The following is an 18,140-nucleotide window of genomic DNA, read 5'->3' on the forward strand; positions in this document are numbered from 1 at the left end:
ATGGTTGCTGGGGGAATTGAAGTTAAGTAAACCTGGATTAAAAAGCTTTTTCCAGCAATGATGAGTATGGAACTGCTAAACTGTTGTAAAATAAGAGCAGAAAGTGCTGGAAAAAAAACTCAGCATCTGTGGAGAGAAAAATAGAGTTAATGTTCTGACACTATTGTTCATAATGTCCAACATGACTTTTCTTCGGAAATGTTCCAGGACAGTTGGCCACCCGAAACGCGGCCCTGTTCTTCGCAAACAAAGGAATATGTTCAAGCCTTGTGCCTTTTCTTGAGTTACTCAGGAGCTTGGGCAACCTATAGATCCCCATCATTTTCTCCAAGGCAATGCCTTGGCCAATCACAGTCGACTTGCCAACCAATCAGTACCTTTTTGCCTGTAGTATAAATTGTTGTGATTGTTTAAAATTTGACACTGTTGTGTTTGTCCCGATGAGTGCAACATGAAAAGATTCCACAACAAGTCTCTTTTTCCAACATTGTTCTATTTAACCTCAACTGTGATGCTAATTTTCCAAGTACCTCTCACCATTTTTTAAACCCTTTTTCTGAAACTTGTTGCATTTATTTCAACGAGCATCCTCCCATCTGCTGTCCCTTTCTGGAGGATTTGTGCATGACATGTTTCTTCTTTATCTCATTCGTTCACAAACCCATTTTAGGGGCCATATCTGTTTAATCTGGAGAGGGGATGCAAGTTTGCTTGGTGGACCGTGAGGGCCCTCTAGTCCCACAAGCAGTACAGGCAAGGCAAATACCTTCCCAACACGGCAGTCCTCACCTCCATTTACCTGCCGAGATTCCTGAAGACTGGGAAACCCAAATCACTAAAGTGTTAAACCTGAAAGCCAGATCAAGTTGGAGGCATGCACCCTCATTATACTATTTACAGGGTCAACGCGCCTCACGGGAGCACTGGTTATCAGCTGCCTGTCGAATCCCTGTTAAAAGCAGAAGTTGAAATCAAGATTGAGATTTTTTAAAACTTTCACACCCCACCTGACCCAAATCCACCTTTTTCCAGTGGTTCAAATCACTATTCCCTTAAGAACACAACCTTCCTGGCTGGGAATTTCTTATCCAGCCATTTCAGACACGGAAATGCTTAAGGTGCTTTTAGGCTCAACAGGCAAACTCTGACTGACCTCTACATCAGAGTGACTTGCCAATTCATGTCCGTTGTTACTGAGGGACTGAAGGTGTTAGGAGCTGTTAAATTCTTGCAGGATTACACAGACATTGGCCTGTCGATTTTACTGCATTCAATGGGTCCCAGCTGGCTTATTCATTCTAACGTTGTTCGACATATAATCCAGTAGAGGGTCACTTAATAACCATTGCTAGGTATTCTGGACTGGTACTGTTGTAGCACATGACTACATTTATTTCACATACTGAAAGGGCCAATGATTTCACTCCATGCCAAAGGTCTCCGGGAAAGAAAGCGTTTATATAGCGCCTTTCATGATCTCAGGATGTCCCAAAGTGCTTTACAGCCAATGAAATATTTGTTGGCAAATTGTCCAGGCAGTTGTGTGTGCTTTGATCATTTAAGCAGGATGAATAGGGGTCCCTATGGGTACCAGAGAAGGTACATGAAGATATCACTGCTCAGCTTAATCATGTTGCACAAATATAAAGAAATAACTTCTGATAAGGCTGAATTATAAGGCTATAATGTAATATACTATAGGACTATCTTGAGATGTACTTTTTTTATTCGTTCATGGAATGCAGTAGAGGTTGGGGGTTTAGAAGGTGCTACCGAAGGAGCCTTTGTGAGTTTCTGCCATGCATCTTGAAGATGATACACACTGCTGCCACTGTGCATCAGCGGTGGAGGGAGTGAATGTTTAAGATGGTGGTGGTGTTACAGTTCACTCAGGGAGTCTGAGTTGCTGTGGAGCTTGCGCTTTTACATGCATGTTGTAGCTATGGATAGTGATGAGAGAGGCTGCAACTTTCTTTCCATCACATGGCTGACCAGGAATCGCTCCCGCTCTTACCACCTGGCATTGGCGTGTGTTGCAAGGATTTGCAAGTTGATGCTCCGGCTGTTTGGCTACATTATGAATGCACCTTCCTCAGCCATGAAGTCCTAGGGTGAGTCTTGAACCTAGGGCTTCTGACTCAGAGGCAGGGTCACTACCCATTGAGCCACAAGACTTCCCATTTAAGATGGCGGATGGGGTGCCAATCAAGCGGGCTGCTTTGTCCTGGGGGTCAATTGAAAATGTCAAACTAAGATTGATAAATGTTCATATAGGCAAGGAGCGTTACGGGTTGTGGACCAAAATGGATAGATGGAGTTAAGATACAAATCAGCCATGATTTAATTGAATGATGGAACAGGCTCAATGGGCTGAATGGCCTCCTCCTGTTCCTTTGTTCCTATCCAGCTACTAAATCCGCCTCTTGCTGGTATTCAGAAAGGATTTGTGACTTTTTGCCCCTCTAGCAGGGCCCCCCATCATGGCATAATGAAAAATCCCAGAATGTGACACATTCTTAATAGCACTTATAGGGTGGATGGGAAATAATATCCACAATGGTTGAAGCAAACTTCTTATGAATTTCCAATCATTTTAAATAATTTAAGAAATGCGATAAGCTTAAAGAAATGTTATTTCAGGTGTAATGGGGTGGCGTTTTTCAGTGCAATAATTATCATCATTATCCTATAATTTGTCTCGTTTCTACAGATAGCCCTGGAAAACTAATCAGGGAATTAAGTCCAGCAATATTTCTTTTTTTCACCTGCAAGGGAATTTTTTTATGAGCAATGCATTTTATTTTTCTGGTCTAGGATTCTATCCAAACCATGTGGTGAATATGAACTAAATCATACTGGCAGATGAGACAGAATGGATTCCCAGGTTTCTAGCCACCTTACTGTAATATTCCAATCTGCACGTTCATCGAATAAATCAGAAATAGTTTACCATGAGCATGAACATCTCTACTCCATATATATTGCAAAACTCTGAGGTACAGAGGGATCTGGGTGTCCTGGTATGTAAATCATAGAAAGTTAGTATGCAATTACGGCAATTAATTAGGAAGGCAAATGGAATGCTGTTGTTAATTGCAAGGGGAATGGAATATAAAGGTAAAAGTAAAATACTGTGGATGCTGGAAATCTGAAATAAAAACAGAAAGCGTTGGAGAAGCTCAGCAGGTCTGGCAGCATCTGTGGAAAGAGAAACAGAGTTAACGTTTCAAGTCTGTATGACTCTTCTTCAATGGAATATAAAATTAAGCAAGTTTTGCTCCAGTTGTACAGGGCATTGGTGAGGCTGCATCTTGAGTACTATGTACAGCTTTGATCTCCTTAATTAAGAAAGGTTTTATGTCTTGTGTAAATTAGTTCATTAATCAGCCAAACTCTAACTGCACACCTTCCTATGTTCTCCTCAAATCCTGCTTGCAATCAGTAATGGGGAGAGACTGATGTAAGAATAAACAGTGATGATTTATTGAGACATGGGGCAGAGCACCAGATCATACGTGCTCACTCAGAAACTTCCAGAACTAGACTTACAGTTCGCAGTTGCCCACGCTGAACAGTGATTCATCATTACTGTCACATGATCAGTACACTTGCATTCTCTTAAAGAGACAGGCAACTCACTTTACCACAAAAGGATATAAATGCATTCGAAGCAGTTCAGAGAAGGTTCACTCACCTGATGCCTGGAATGAGGGGCTGAGGTGGGGGTGCTATCTTATGAAGAAAAGTTAGACAGACCAGGCCTGTATCTGTTGGAGTTTAGAAGAATGGGAGATGATGATCTCATTGACACATATAAGATCCTATGCCACCGTCTCCCCTTATACTGGTGTTCCCATTCATCTGCTGCCCTTGTCCTCCTAGGTGCCTGAGGTCTGGGTTTGGAAGGTGCTGTTGAAGGATCCCTGGTGAGATGCTGCATTGCATCATGCAAATGGCACACACTGCAGCCACTGTGTGCCACTATGTGTGGTGGATGGAGTGAACATGGGGTTGCATGATCCAATGATAGAGAAACCAACCATTTCTGAAAGACCTTAATGAAAACTTCTTCTCATGTGTCATTTTGAAATGTGGAATAAAATGCCACCTAGTGTATAAATGTAAAAATTGCACAATCATTAGTTTCTGATGCAAGAGGAATGCTTGGGATATCAGTTAAGTTGAAGACAGCGAAGGTAAAGGTTGTTTTGATATGGATTAAAGCTGACAATGTTGGCAGTACCTGAGCTGTGAGTGCTGGGATTGAGGTGTGATCTCTTGTAGATTAGAAACTGGGTGGCCTCCACGGATTTATGCAAATGCTACTATTTTGGGTGTTAAAGTTTGAGCTCTCCCAAAACTTCCTTTTCCCCATTCCCCATTTGCGGTTTCAATATTAGTCAGATATACTGTGACCTGAAGCTTACACTCACCTAACAGTACGGACACAGATCATTCAGCCCGAATGGTCTGTACCAGTGTTTATGCTGCACACGAGCCTTGTCTCACCCTACTTCATCTCATCCTATCAACATATATTTCTATTTCTTTCTCCCTCATGTACTTATCTAGTTTCCCCTTAAATGTATTCATGCTAATCACCTCAACCACTCCATGTGGTAATGTTCTCCACATTAGCGCCACTTTTGTAGGCATCCACACATGCCCCTGGTGACAGCAGCCTGCCTTAAGATTAATAATTACTCTTTTACAGTTATATAGCAGAAGCTTGCTTTTCTGCCTACTACATCTTTCAGGCTAATACTGGTAGTCAGATTTATTCTGATAACCATAACTATAGAGAAACAGAAGAATACAGGAGAGATACAAAGAAAACCATAAAGATTGAATCAGCCACTAGAGTTTAAATTTCTTCTTCAGGATGTATTCCTGACCCAGTCCACTAATCTATAAGAATTTGGAGGCATGGACCATTGTAGACATCTTGTTTAGATGTTTATTGGGTGAAGCAATATTCATCCCTAGCACATGGGTGTAGATTTTACAAAAATAATTCAAGACTTACCATAAGAACCTTTTCTGTTCCATTGCCTTTAGAACTGATCGAGTCTGGACTGCACAGACTCCAACAAATTCACATCTAAAATTGCAATCGGGATCATATTTATGTCATAGGACCCCATTTTCAGATTAATCACCTGAAATACGTAGGTACTTTAGACACTGCGTCTCTTTTTCCACTATGTAAAGTGGCATGACATAGAATCCTCAGATCCTAGATCACAGAACAATGGACTAAGCTGTTAAATTTGATCTTCGAAGTGCTAGCAAAAACAAATCCAGATACTATTTAATAAAAAACAGATTATGACACTGGAAAGTAAAAATGTTATTTCCTACTTGGCATAAGTGCCCTTATTATTAAGATGCACATCCTCCAGGAGCAAAGCTATAAGTTGGACTATATTTGGAATTTTAGATTAACTTGAATTATGAAATAAGGAAAATAAATAAAATGGTTTGCAATTTGTAATACCAACCTTTACATAGAAAAATGAGCAACCTGCATTAACAAACCTGGTATGGAGGGAGCAGGAAAATGTGGCATTTAACACTCCACTATTCTCCCTCAATCACTTATGCTCCCTCCTAACCCTTGCTCCATCATGTCTCATAACTCCCACCTTCTCACTACTAAGTTCAGCTTCCTATCATCTCTGCTTTCCCAACCTCTTTTCCTTCAAACTGCATTAGCAATCCTTATATTCTTCTTCCTCCAACACCCAACATGTTCCACTGACATTCAGTTCACCCTTTATCTACTAACTTCACTCTCAAGAATAGTGTCAAGAGGTCAGAGGTCCCCCTCACCATCAACAGGTTTCTACCCTCCCTTCGCTCCCCAATCCACACTTGCCCCTCCTCCATCCCTTCTTATGTAGTTCCTTCAAAAAAACTCTTTTTGCAAAATTCAACATTATGTTTCCAAAAGGAATGTCACATTAGCATGAGGAAAGAAACTGCCTTTCTCTCTTTCACACTATTTTGATTTTTCCCTGTCAGTCTCTCTCATCTCAAAGTCATTAAAATCACTGTCTCATTGTGATTTGCTTTGACCATTCCTGACTTTCAAACATGGGTGAGATAATGTGATGACACGTGTGCTGGGAAAAGCCCGTATGTTGTTTTATGTGATGTAAAAATTTGCTGGAGAGTATTCTTAAAGATTGTTAATTGGTTTCTTGATTATGACATCATAAGGCTCCAACAAATGACCATATGACCTGGATTTGCCATGGGGTTGATCAGCTAAGAAATCAAGGGTAAATAGAAAGCTAATTGCATTGGAAAGGATTGGCCCACATTTGCTGTTTGGCAGTTGAGAACACTGGGAACTCAAGCAGATGGAGAACAATCTAGGCTCTCTCTGAATGGTACAGTTTGCTGTTTGACATTCTAGGAACAGACCTTGGTGTTGAAGCAGGTCTCTGAGAATAATGCAATGGCTGTGTTACTGTGTCTGTGATATATTTGGAAGGGACAGGATACTGAAGACAGGAAGAGAGAGGGATTATGGATTGGACAATACTCATTGGTGCTGTTGAAGTGGTGCCAAAGCCCACCATTTAAAAAGGGTTGGAGAAGGGAGTCTCTGGGGATTCTGTGCTATCAGGACTGTTGTGACCTGAGTGAGAGAGGGTTCATAGACGTGCACTTTGTTGATGGTAACAGAGTCCAGAAGCTTTGTATGAAATATGGCTGCTGGTGAATGTGATGCAAAGAATGAAATGATTGAATAGGAAGTGAAAGATCCTACAAAATGATGACCAAGTTAGAGAGGCTGTGAGATTATACGTGATGGCACATTTGTTCCGGAAGTAATGCAAGTGTTTGTAACTACATGAGGCGTATCTTTGTTGTGTTCGTTATTTCAAGTGAAAATTTTTTCTTTGTTTGAAATATCCTTCACTTGTTAATTAATGTTTGAACCATGTTGATTTTAGTTGGTTTGTTACAGTGGGGGATTCTTTTCTTTTGAAGGTAATCTGTCTCTACAGGGATCATAACAATAATTAGTTGGCTTAAATAATCAACTGGTGTTATTTTTGAAAATTGAACTAAAAGTAAATTATGACATTTTTGTTCCCTACCTATTTTTCACTTTACCTTTTAGCGCTCCTCCTTTCTCTTTTACTCCACTTTCTCTCTTTCTTGGTTTAATACACTTTATAATGCTTACAAAACACAAAATAAAACTTATAGCAAATATGTAACCAGGACTGTAATTTGTATTTTTCTTATGCACACACAAAACCCTTTGTTTAAAAAAAAGCTCAACATAAACGTTATTTCAATTAAGCTTTTGAAATTTGTATTATTGTTTTGGGCAGATTCCATTATCTAAATTCAATGCACAAAGCGATTGCCCCCTGCATCATTATTAGGTCCAATTGCAAGGTTTTGGGAGAAGGTGAGGCTTTCATATATTAACATAAATTAAATAAAAATACAGAATGTTGGAAACACTCAGCAGGTCAGGGAGCATCTGTGGAGAAAGAAACAGAGTTAACATTTCAGGGTCAAAACCGTTCACCAGAGAAAAGATTCTGACGAAAGATCATTGACCTGAAATGTTAACTCTGTTTCTCTCCCCACAGATGCTGCCTCACAAGTTCCAGCATTTTCTGTTTCTATTTCAGATTTCCAGTATGCCTGGCATTTTGAATCTTTAATTAATTAATTATATGACGCAAAAAACAATTCAGCAGATAAACTTAATTAGATCATTGTGAAATCTGTAGTTTTTGATGTTAACCATTTATTTTGTTTAAACCTTTATTTTGGACATTAAAACTTTAATTGCTAAGGAAAGAAACATCAGTTAAAAAACATTTCAGAAAACCTTTGAGCCATTTAGCTTTGTGTAGATGTAGAAAAGCTTCCTCTCCATTTTCTGCTAGTCCTCTAGTTATAAAGGCTATCATTACCTTAGCCATTTTGATTACTTTTTGCACCTGATTACTACAGTTTAGTGACATGTGTACATGGTTCCCCAAATCTCTTAGAGCCTCCACCGCTCTTAGCTCATCACAATTTAACTAATACTTGTATCCATCCATTTTTGTTCTAAGATGGATGATCTCACACTTACTCCATCTGCCCCAGTTTCACCTCTTCCCTTAATGTATCAATGGCTAGTATTTTGCTGTAAGAGTAATTTTGAGGCTATCAGCAGTCACCATTATTGTGGAATAAATTGTGCAGCAGCTTCCAATGTCTGCACATGCTTACGTAAACACAAAAATCAGCAAATTGTCCTGCTCCTCAAGATGCTTCTCTCTAACAGTACCTTGCTGAAAAACTCAACATTCAAATGCATGAAGGGTGTGCAGTTGCAGTACTTATCCACTACATAACCACTAAATATGTCAGAAAAAGTTATGGCTTGTCCATTCAAATGTAATTGAAAACTTATCGGTATGATAAGTCTTAATTACTGCCAAACAACCTCTCTAGAACTGAAAATTTTGTTTTACAAGTGTCGATGTCATTCCTTCAGATTTTACTTTTGTTGGAGATTTTGAAAAATGAAAAACTTTAGGTAAAGTTTGTCTTATTTCTACTTTCTTTATATTACTCCCTTAATCCACTCTTTCTTTCCCTTTATTTTGTTTTCTCTCCATGACTTTGCTCTGAATTAAATATTCTAACTAGTACTTCCTGGTTTAGACTCTGCTTGTCTCAGTAAGTATTCTTCAAACTGATTGGTTCAGGATACACACTATTGCTCGGTCTATTCACGCACCCTGCAGATTTCCTGTAAAGGGCATCGCACTTTCTCAACTATGCGATAACCTCAAACTCCCAAGCAAAAGCCCACAGGACATTTATGGGCAAGTTCAAACGGAATGAACAATGATTCACCACTGACCACAAAATCCAGGTACCTTATATACTCCTGTCTGCAGTAGTTACTATGCCACCAATCTTTATGTCATCACCAAGCTTGGATACATGGCTCTGTTTACAAACATGGTATGAAAGCATTGATGACATTGACTGCCTCTACAGTGCACATCATATATGTGGATTCCTCATTTTGAAATAATCCTTGCTGATTTTACTTCAGGACAGAAGGGAAAGAAAGAGCTGAAAGATGGGTCCACCCTCAGACTCTTCCCGACTCATTAAATGAGTGAAGTAAGTGGAAGTGAAGATGGTGAAAGGAGCACAATGTGAAACTGCCCATGGTTCGAAGAATAGAAATACAGAATTTTTTTAAAGGTGTTATGGACAGGGAGAGGTGGTAGGATAACTTTTCCCCTTTCGTTCTTACCTTTTGATTGACAGCAACAAGATATTTTTTAAGAAGCAGAATTTTGAACCTTTTGCATGCTGTGACTTTAAAGAATAGACATGAACAAGTTTTCTGTTAAGTTTCAGTCAGAAGAAAGGATGAACATTTATTTATACAACACCCGAAATGTCAACACAATGAAACACCCACTCCCACAAATGCACAGACGCAAACCCACACAAGAAAAGATGAGTTCTAGAGCCAACACATGTACTTAGATTACTAACAGAGTAACAAGAAATAGATTACATGTTCTTAACCAGACCTTTAAGATGAAACAAATTGAAGACCTGAAGAATTCTCTCTCTTGATTCTTTGAAAGCAATGGAGGTTGCAAGTTTTTGGGTTTTTCATATGAAAATGTGGTCGAGCTTCTGTAGAGAAGAACTATAATCTAGCGGGTGAAGACAAATTAGCCCCTTTCACTTCCTGAGATGACTGTCTTCTTTTAGGCAGGACATTTTTCTTCTTTGCTGGGTGTGATCCCTCTGTGTTGCTGGTCCCAGACTGCCTTATTGGGTTCCCCTTGTGGTGTAATAAAATATCGACCACATCACCGGCTGGTTTTGGTCATGTGATGACAGTTTTGATGTGTCCCATTGTCCATATAATGGGTTGGAGATTGATAGACAATTTTGGGGAGGGGGTGGTGGTGAGAGAGTGGTGTGGTGATTGATATCCCATCAATATACCAGTTATGGTCAGCTCACTGAAAGTCCTTATTTGATATCCCATCTTTATGATGCCGCAGGTCTGGTAGCCATTGCCTTTCATGTCCCTTCCATTGAAATGGTGAGGGTCAGTTAATTGGCACCTGGAAAACCTGTTTGCATTTTTAAGTAACCTCCCAGACATTTTGTCTCTGTCTGTCCAGAAACCACAATCAGAAGTCCTCTGACTTTCCAGGAACCATTTTGAGAGGGAACAGTGTCCATTATTCCATGTTGCTCCTTTTCGAAAAATCAATTATCTTTACTGGCACAATGTGACTGTCACAAAGGTGAGAAATTAATAATTGTTGGTATGCAGAGGGATTTAGGGGCCCTTGTACACAAACCTCGGTAAGTTAACATGCAGCTACATAGAGCAAGCAATCAGGAAGGCAAATGGTATGTTAGCTTTTATTGCAATGGAATTGGAGTAAAGATTAAGAAAGTTTTACTGCAATTGAATAGGACTCTGGCGAGACCACACCTGGACTACTCTGCAGTATTGGCCTCAACACCAAAAGAATGATACGCTTGCCTTAGAGAGGGTGCAAAATAAAGTTCACTAGATTGATTCCTGTGATGAGAGGACTAGCCTGAGAGGTTGAGTAGAATGGGCATATGTACTCTGGACTTTAGAGGAATGAGAAGAGTAGTAATTAAAATGTATTCAATTCTTAGAGTGTTTGACAGGGTAGAGGTGAGAGGCTGCTTCCCTTGGCTGGAAAGTCCACAGCTAAAGGTCACAGTCTCAGAATAAGGGGGCAACCATTTAGGACTGAGCTGAGGAGAAATTTCTTCACTCAGAAGGTTGTGAATCTTTGGAATTCTCAATCCCAGAGAGCTGTGGGTGCTCAGTCACTGAGGATATTCAAGACTGAAATTGATCGACTTTTGGACAATAAGGGAACCAAGAGATATGGCGGAAAAGTGGATTTGAGATTTGGGAAAGGTAATCACCTTAGTAAATAGTGGAGCAGGGAGCCTATCACTTGCTCCTGCTCCTGTTTCCTATGCTTGTCAAACAGCCAGAGTGTGTCCTGGGCAGCAGAATATCTTTCAGACAAACCCTAAGAATTAAGTATGGGTTGTAAGACTTTATTAGTATTTTTTTTATTCTTCCATGGGATGTGGGCATTGCTGGTAATGCCAGCATTTGTTTCCCCTCAATAAATGCCCTTGGACTGAATGGCTTTCTAGGCCATTTCAGAGGGCAGTTAAGAGTTAATCACATAGCTGTGGATCTGGAGTTGCATGTAGGCAAGATCGGGTAAGGATGGCAGATGACATTAGTGAACCAGATGGGTTTTTACAACAATCAATTATAGTTTCAAGGTCACCATTACTGAGACTAGCTTTATATTCCCGATTTATTAATTGAATTTAAGTTCCACCAGCTGCTGTGGTGGAATTTGAACCCATGTACCCCCGGAGCCTGGAATTCTGGATTACTAGTCCAGTGACATTACCACCATGTCACCATCTCCCCAATAAATTATTAGTATCATTCTTATTTGGTCAGTATTTTGGATTAATACATCAATTTGTACCTGCCTCATCTGATGCAAATGCAGTGCAGATATTTGGAAAGTAACCAGAAACTTTGCTCATGTAATTGTAACTGTTCTCTTAAGAATTTCTTACAACTGAAGTGTTTGCTGTTCAAACTTGTGTACTAAATTGTATATGTTCTCAAGTTATTGGATGGCAGTAAAACCCAACAATAGATTAGCATGACACCAGCTAAGCTTGGCCATGCAACATTCTGGTTTTTTAAACTGATTCGCAGGATGTGGGAATTGCTAGCTCAGCCAGCACTTATTGCCCATCCCTAACTGTCCTTGAGGAGGTGGTGGTGAGCTACCCTCTTGAGCTGCTGCAGTCCATCTGGTGTAGTTAGGGAGGGAGTTCCATGTCTTTGACCCAGTGACAGTGAGGGAACGGCGATATATTTCCAAGTCAGGATGGTGAGTGGCTTGGAGGAGAACCTGCGGGCCGTGATGTTCCCATGTGTCTGCTGCCCTTATCCTTCTAGATGGTAGTGACCGTGGGTTTGGAAGGCTGCTTTCTAAGGAGCTTTGGTGAGTTTCTGCAGCACACTTGTAGATGGTACATACTCTTCCCAATGTGTGTCGGTGGTGGAGGGAGTGAATGTTTGTGGATGTGGCGCCACTCAAGTGAGCTGCTTTGTCCTGGATGGTGTGAGCTTCTTGAGTGTTGTTGCAGCTGCATTCATCCAGGCAAGCGGAGAGTATCCCATCACACTCCTGACTGGTCATGTTTTGAGTTGATCCAGCATTCAAAAGGTTACACACCGTGTTTGACTGCAGTGTTATTTTTCTATTCCCTAATGACTTCTAGTTCGTGTGCTTCTACTTCAACTCATTTACTGCAATTGTCTGCTTTTTGCCCCTGCCTGCAAAACCATTAAACTGTAGGTCAGCTTCCGCCAGATGTTCCCAATCCAGTTAGACTTTAGGAAAGTGTGTTTTGTCTTGGATTCCTGGAATATTGTGAAATGAGGCAGCAGACGTTCTGAGTAGCATGAATATCACTTATAAACTCTGGTTCTACAATATGGATGCAGCTTTGTTGCCCAGGCAATTGTATTGCAAGGCCTTAACAACAAGAAGTTGCATTTATACAGTGCCTTTAATGTAGTAAAACATCCCATAGTGAGACACATTGCCACATAAGCTGTTATTGGGACCAAAAGCTTGGTCAAAGAGGTAGGATTTAAGCAGCATCTTAGAGGAAGAGCCAGGCTAGGAGAAAGGCAGAGAGGTTTAGGGAGGGCTTTAGGGCCCAGGGCGTTGAAGGCACAACTGCTCAGGGCAGGATGATGGAAGTTAGGGGTGCTGGAAGTTTGGAATGTCAATGAGGCAAGATTTGGAGGAGTGCAGAAGCCTAGCAGGACTGTAGGCTCTGACAGCATCATCAATTGAATGCTCCCCTGCCTTCATTGAAGTAACTCACCACATTAAGTTGTATTTTGTTCTTAAATCCACAGTTTTTACATTCCCCTCTACTTGCTATGAATAAAATATGGTTTGTCGGCTCCAACAGGTTACATAACCCACTATTCACACGGCATGCTGTATTTGACCATCCTGTCATGGCTTTGCATTTGCTTCCTTGGCCTGGAGTTACTGCAGTTTGGGGCCAAAGGGAAACAATTGGTAAAACCCAGAGAAACTTGGAAAGCAGAGGCGATGGCTGGAGTGTAAGAGGCTTCTCTGCAGTATGAAGCTGGGAAATGGAAACCTGAGGTACGACAGCACCCCCACTGAAAGGAGGATCCAATTATAGCGTGACAAGCCTGCATTGGTAGTCTCTATTATAGGGATGGGTAGAGCACAAGTTTGACAATAAAATGCAGATAGTACACTCTGGAAATCTATTGTTCTGAAACACCAGTTGTCCAGAATATTTCTTGAGCAGGTCTAAGTGATTCATGGCATCATTTTAGTACAGTACTTTGGAAGCAGGAACAAGGAAGATATATTATTTGGATAAGTAAAACCATTTTGATACTGTTTTATAAGGTTTTATCACTTTTTTAGGCTTGAGGGAAATGTTTATATTTACAGTGTTAATCACACTTGTGGTTAGACATTCTAACGTCATTCTGAAATCCAGAAAATTCAAAAATCCAGAAATGACTTTGTCCCAAACATCCTGGACTGGAGATGTTACAATGCACTGCTCTGCAAACCAGAGGTGCACATAAAGATAACATTTTCAACGTGAGGAAATATTAGGACCAAAAGCTTGGCGAAAGAATTAAGTTTGAAAGAGGATCTTAAGGGAGGGTAGGGAGTTAGAGAGGTGGAGAGATGTAGGGAGGGAATTTCAGAACTGAGTGTCTAGGCAGGTGAAGAAACGACCCGCATTGGTGGAGCAGTGAAAACCGGGGGTACACAAGCTGCCAGAATTGGAGGAGTGCAGAGATCTCGAAGCTTATAGAGTTGGAGGAGATTAGAAAAATCACGAGGGATGAGACCATGGGAGGGGATGTGAAAGCATAGAATAAGGATATTTAAATGGAAGCTGAGGTTTGGATGGGCTTAAGTTTGCAGACGGTGCAAGTGTGTGTGTGTGAGTGCACAGGTGCGCATGCATTTGTGTGCATGCATGTGTCTGTGTTTGTGTGCGGGCGTGTGTGTGTGCATGTGTGCGTCTGTAGCCTGAAAAATTCTGAAGAAACTGCTCATGGAGTGTTACACTTACATGCAGTATCAGTGGAAGTCAGATTATTTTTAGAGACAGTGGTGTAGTAGTAATGTCACTGGACTAGTAATCCAGGCACCCAGGCAACAGATACTCGGATGGGCAACAAATGCTGGCTTTTGCCAGCAATGCCCATGTCCCATGAAAGAATAAATAAAAACAAGTTCCTGTGTAATTCTCTGCACAAGTGAACAGATGTACACAACCTATATGCTTACATTGTCAAAGGGTGAGTGTGGGGACTGGCCAGCCTGACTGAATCTGCGAGATACAAAGAATATATAGCATGGCAGGGACAAAGGCCTGGATTTTCCGGCCCTGTCACGGGTGGGACCCGATGTGGGCGAGGCGGAGCCCCAGCCAGAAGTCTATTGATTTGCGGTGGGACCGGGAACATCCCGGAGGCGGCCAGGTGCGGACAATGCCGACCAAAATCTGTAAGATAACGTGGCACACCTGGAGAGACTGGGATTCTTTTGCTTTTAATGCAGAGAAGGTTGTGGGGAGATTTAATAGAGGTGTTCAGAATGCTCACAGAATCAAAGGAATCATAGAGACTTGCAGCACGGAAGCAGCTCTTCGAAAGAATAGTCATGTCCAGACACATAACCTTGTAAGTTCCTGTGTCTCAGAGACCTTTTAAAATTACTTGGATATTTGTGAGGAATTTTGATAGCGTTGTTGGAGACAAACTGTTTCCTGTGGTAGGAGGACCAGTAACTAAAGGACACAGATTGAAAATAATTAACAAAAGAACGAGAGGGGTGAGGAGGAGGATACTTTACACAGCAAGTTGTTATGATCTGGAACGCACTCTCTGAAAAGGTGGTGGAAGCAGATTCAAGTTCCAAAAGAGAGTTGGATAAATACTTGAAGGGGAAAAATTCACAGGGTTATTGGGGAAAGAGAAGTGGAGGAGTGGGACTAACTGGATAACTCTTTCAAAGAGCCAGCACAGGCTTGATGGGCCTAATGGCTCCCCTTTTTTACTGCAGATCCTATAAGCTTATTACATCTCACATACTGTCCTGCCAGTGAATATTAAGTGGAAAGCTGGTTGCTGTCTATTTAAAAGTGGTTCATTTCTGGTGAGTTTAATGATCAACATCCTGTATCGTCTGTCAGGCAGGAACAACGCTGTTGATGGCTTTCCAAATAAACAATACATGACATTAACTACTTAAAATTCTTGCACTTAAGTATGGAATTAGTTGAAAGTAGTCATGGATACAGAAATATTTACAATAAATTAGGCTGCAGAAACAAACAAAAGCTTGGTTTCTGCTGAGTAGTGTCAGAATTGAGGAAGCTTTTAGTGTAACAATGTCAAGTAAGTGTGTTTACACACTGGTATGTTAGTAGCTGAATGTACCAAGGTAAACGCTGGTCTACCTTGCATTGGGTGTTAGCAGCATCCATCAAGAATAGGATATGTGCCTTAGGCTGAAAGCTTTGTATTTATATCCATGAACAGCTCACGAAAAGATCAAAGATATTCCGATTAAAGGGAGGATTTCAAGAAGGCAAAAGTACTTGCTGCTCTATTGAAAAAGTATTTTTTTTAATGGACTGAAGCATTGGAACATAGGAACAGGAGGAGGCCAGTCAGCTCCTTTAACCTATTCCACATTTTAATTAGATTGTAAGACCATAAGACCATAAGACATAGGAGCAGAAATTAGGCCATTTGGCCCATCAAGTCTGCTCCGCCATTCAATCATGGCTGATAAATTTCTCAACTCCATTCTCCTGCCTTCTCCCCGTAACCTTTGATCCCCTTACCAATCAAGAACCTATCTATCTCAGTCTTAAGTACACTCAGTGACCTGGCCTCCACAGCCTTCTGTGGCAATGAATTCCATAGATTCACCACTCTCTGGCTAAAGAAGTTTCTCCTCATCTCTGTTCTGAAATGTCTTCCCTTTACTCTGAGGCTGTGCCCTCAGGTCCTAGTCTCTCCTACTAATGGAAACATCTTCCCCACGTCCACTCTATCCAGGCCTTTCAGTATTTTGTAAGTTTCAATCAGATCCCCCCTCATCCTTCTAAACTCCATCGAGTATAGACCCAGAGTCCTCAAACGTTCCTCATATGTTAAGCCTTTCATTCCTGGGATCGTTCTCATGAACCTCCTCTGGAAACTCTCCAGGGCCAGAACGTCCTTCCTGAGATACAGGGCCCAAAATTGCTCACAATATTCTAAATGTGGTCTGACCAGAGCCTTATAAAGCCTCAACAGCACGTCCCTGCTTTTAAATTCTAGTCCTCTTGAAATAAATGCCAACATTGCATTTGCCTTTCTAACTACCGACTCAACCTGCAAGTTAACCTTAAGAGAATCCTGAACTAGGACTCCCAAGTCCCTTTGCACTCCAGATTCTGAATTCTCTCCCCAGTTAGAAAATAATCTATGCCTCTATTCTTCCTACCAAAGTGCATGACCTCACACTTCCCCACATTGTATTCCATCTGCCACTTCTTTGCCCATTCTCCTAACCTGTCCAAATCCTTCTGCAGCCTCCCCGCCTCCTCAATACTACCTGTCGCTCCACCTATCTTTGTATCATCTGCAAACTTAGCCAGGATGCCCACAGTTCCTTCATCTAGATCATTAATGTATAAAGTGAAAAGTTGTGGTCCCAACACTGACCCCTGCGGAACTCCACTAGTTACCAGCCGCCATCCTGAGAAGGACCCCCTTATCCCCACTCTCTGTCTCTTGCCAGACAGCCAATCTTCTATCCATGCTAATACCGTGCCTCTAACACCATGGGCTCTTATCTTACTGAGCAGCTTCCTGTGTGGCACCTTGTCAAAGGCCTTCTGGAAGTCCAAGTAGATAACATCCATTGGCTTTCCTTTGTCTAACCTACTCATTACCTCCTCAAAGAATTCTAACAGATTTGTCAGGCATGACCTTCCCTTGATGAAACCATGCTGACTTTGCCTGATTTTACGATGCACTTCCAAGTATTCTGAAATCCCATCCTTAATAATGGACTTTAAAATCTTACCAACGACCGAGGTCAGGCTAATCGGCCTGTAATTTCCCATCTTTTGCCTCACTCCCTTCTTAAACAGGGGGGTTACATTAGCGATTTTCCAGTCCTGTGGGACCCTCCCTGACTCGAGTGATTCCTGAAAGATCACCACTAACGCCTCCAATATCTCTTCAGCTTTCTCCTTCAGAGCTCTGGGGTGTAATCCATCTGGTCCAGGTGATTTATCCACCTTCAGACCTTTCAGTTTTTCTAGCACCTTCTCCTTGTTAATGGCCAACATACTCACCTCTGCCCCCCGACTCTCTTGAACTTTGGGGATGTTACTCGTCTTCCACCGTGAAGACTGATGCAAGTACCTATTCAGTTCCTCCGCCATTTCTTTGTTCCCCACTACTACTTCTCCAGCGTCATTTTCCAGTGGCCCAATGTCCACTTTTGTCTCTCTCTTACCCTTTATATATCTAAAAAAGCTCTTGCAATCTTCTTTTATATTACTGGTTAGTTTACCCTCATATTTAATCTTCTCCCTCCTTATATCTTCTTTAGTTGTCCTCTGTTGGTCTTTGTAGGCTTCCCAATCCCCTGGTTTCCTACTGCTCTTCGCCGCATTGTATGCTTTCTCTTTAGCTTTTATGCTGTCCCTGACTTCCCTTGTCAGCCATGGTTGCCTCATCCTCCCTTTAGTATGCTTCTTCTTCCTAGGGATGAATTTTTGCTGTGTCTCCCAAATTACTCACAGAAGCTCCTGCCATTGCTGTTCCACTGTCTTTCCTGCTAGGTTCATCTCCCAGTCAATTCTGGCCAGCTCCTCCCTCATGCCTATGTAGTTGTCTTTATTCAACTGTAATACTGTTACATCTGATTCCAGCTTTTTCCACTCAA

General features: G+C 41.4%; 1 protein-coding gene across 1 annotated transcript in view; it reads left to right on the forward strand.

Moving 5' to 3' along the window:
* svep1 (sushi, von Willebrand factor type A, EGF and pentraxin domain containing 1) overlaps window positions 1–18,140 on the forward strand; it is a 232,852-nt gene that overhangs the window by 40,408 nt on the left and 174,304 nt on the right. The gene's annotated exons all lie outside the window — the stretch shown is intronic.

This window comes from Carcharodon carcharias, chromosome 4, assembly GCF_017639515.1.
Source record: "Carcharodon carcharias isolate sCarCar2 chromosome 4, sCarCar2.pri, whole genome shotgun sequence".
NCBI lineage: Eukaryota > Metazoa > Chordata > Chondrichthyes > Lamniformes > Lamnidae > Carcharodon > Carcharodon carcharias.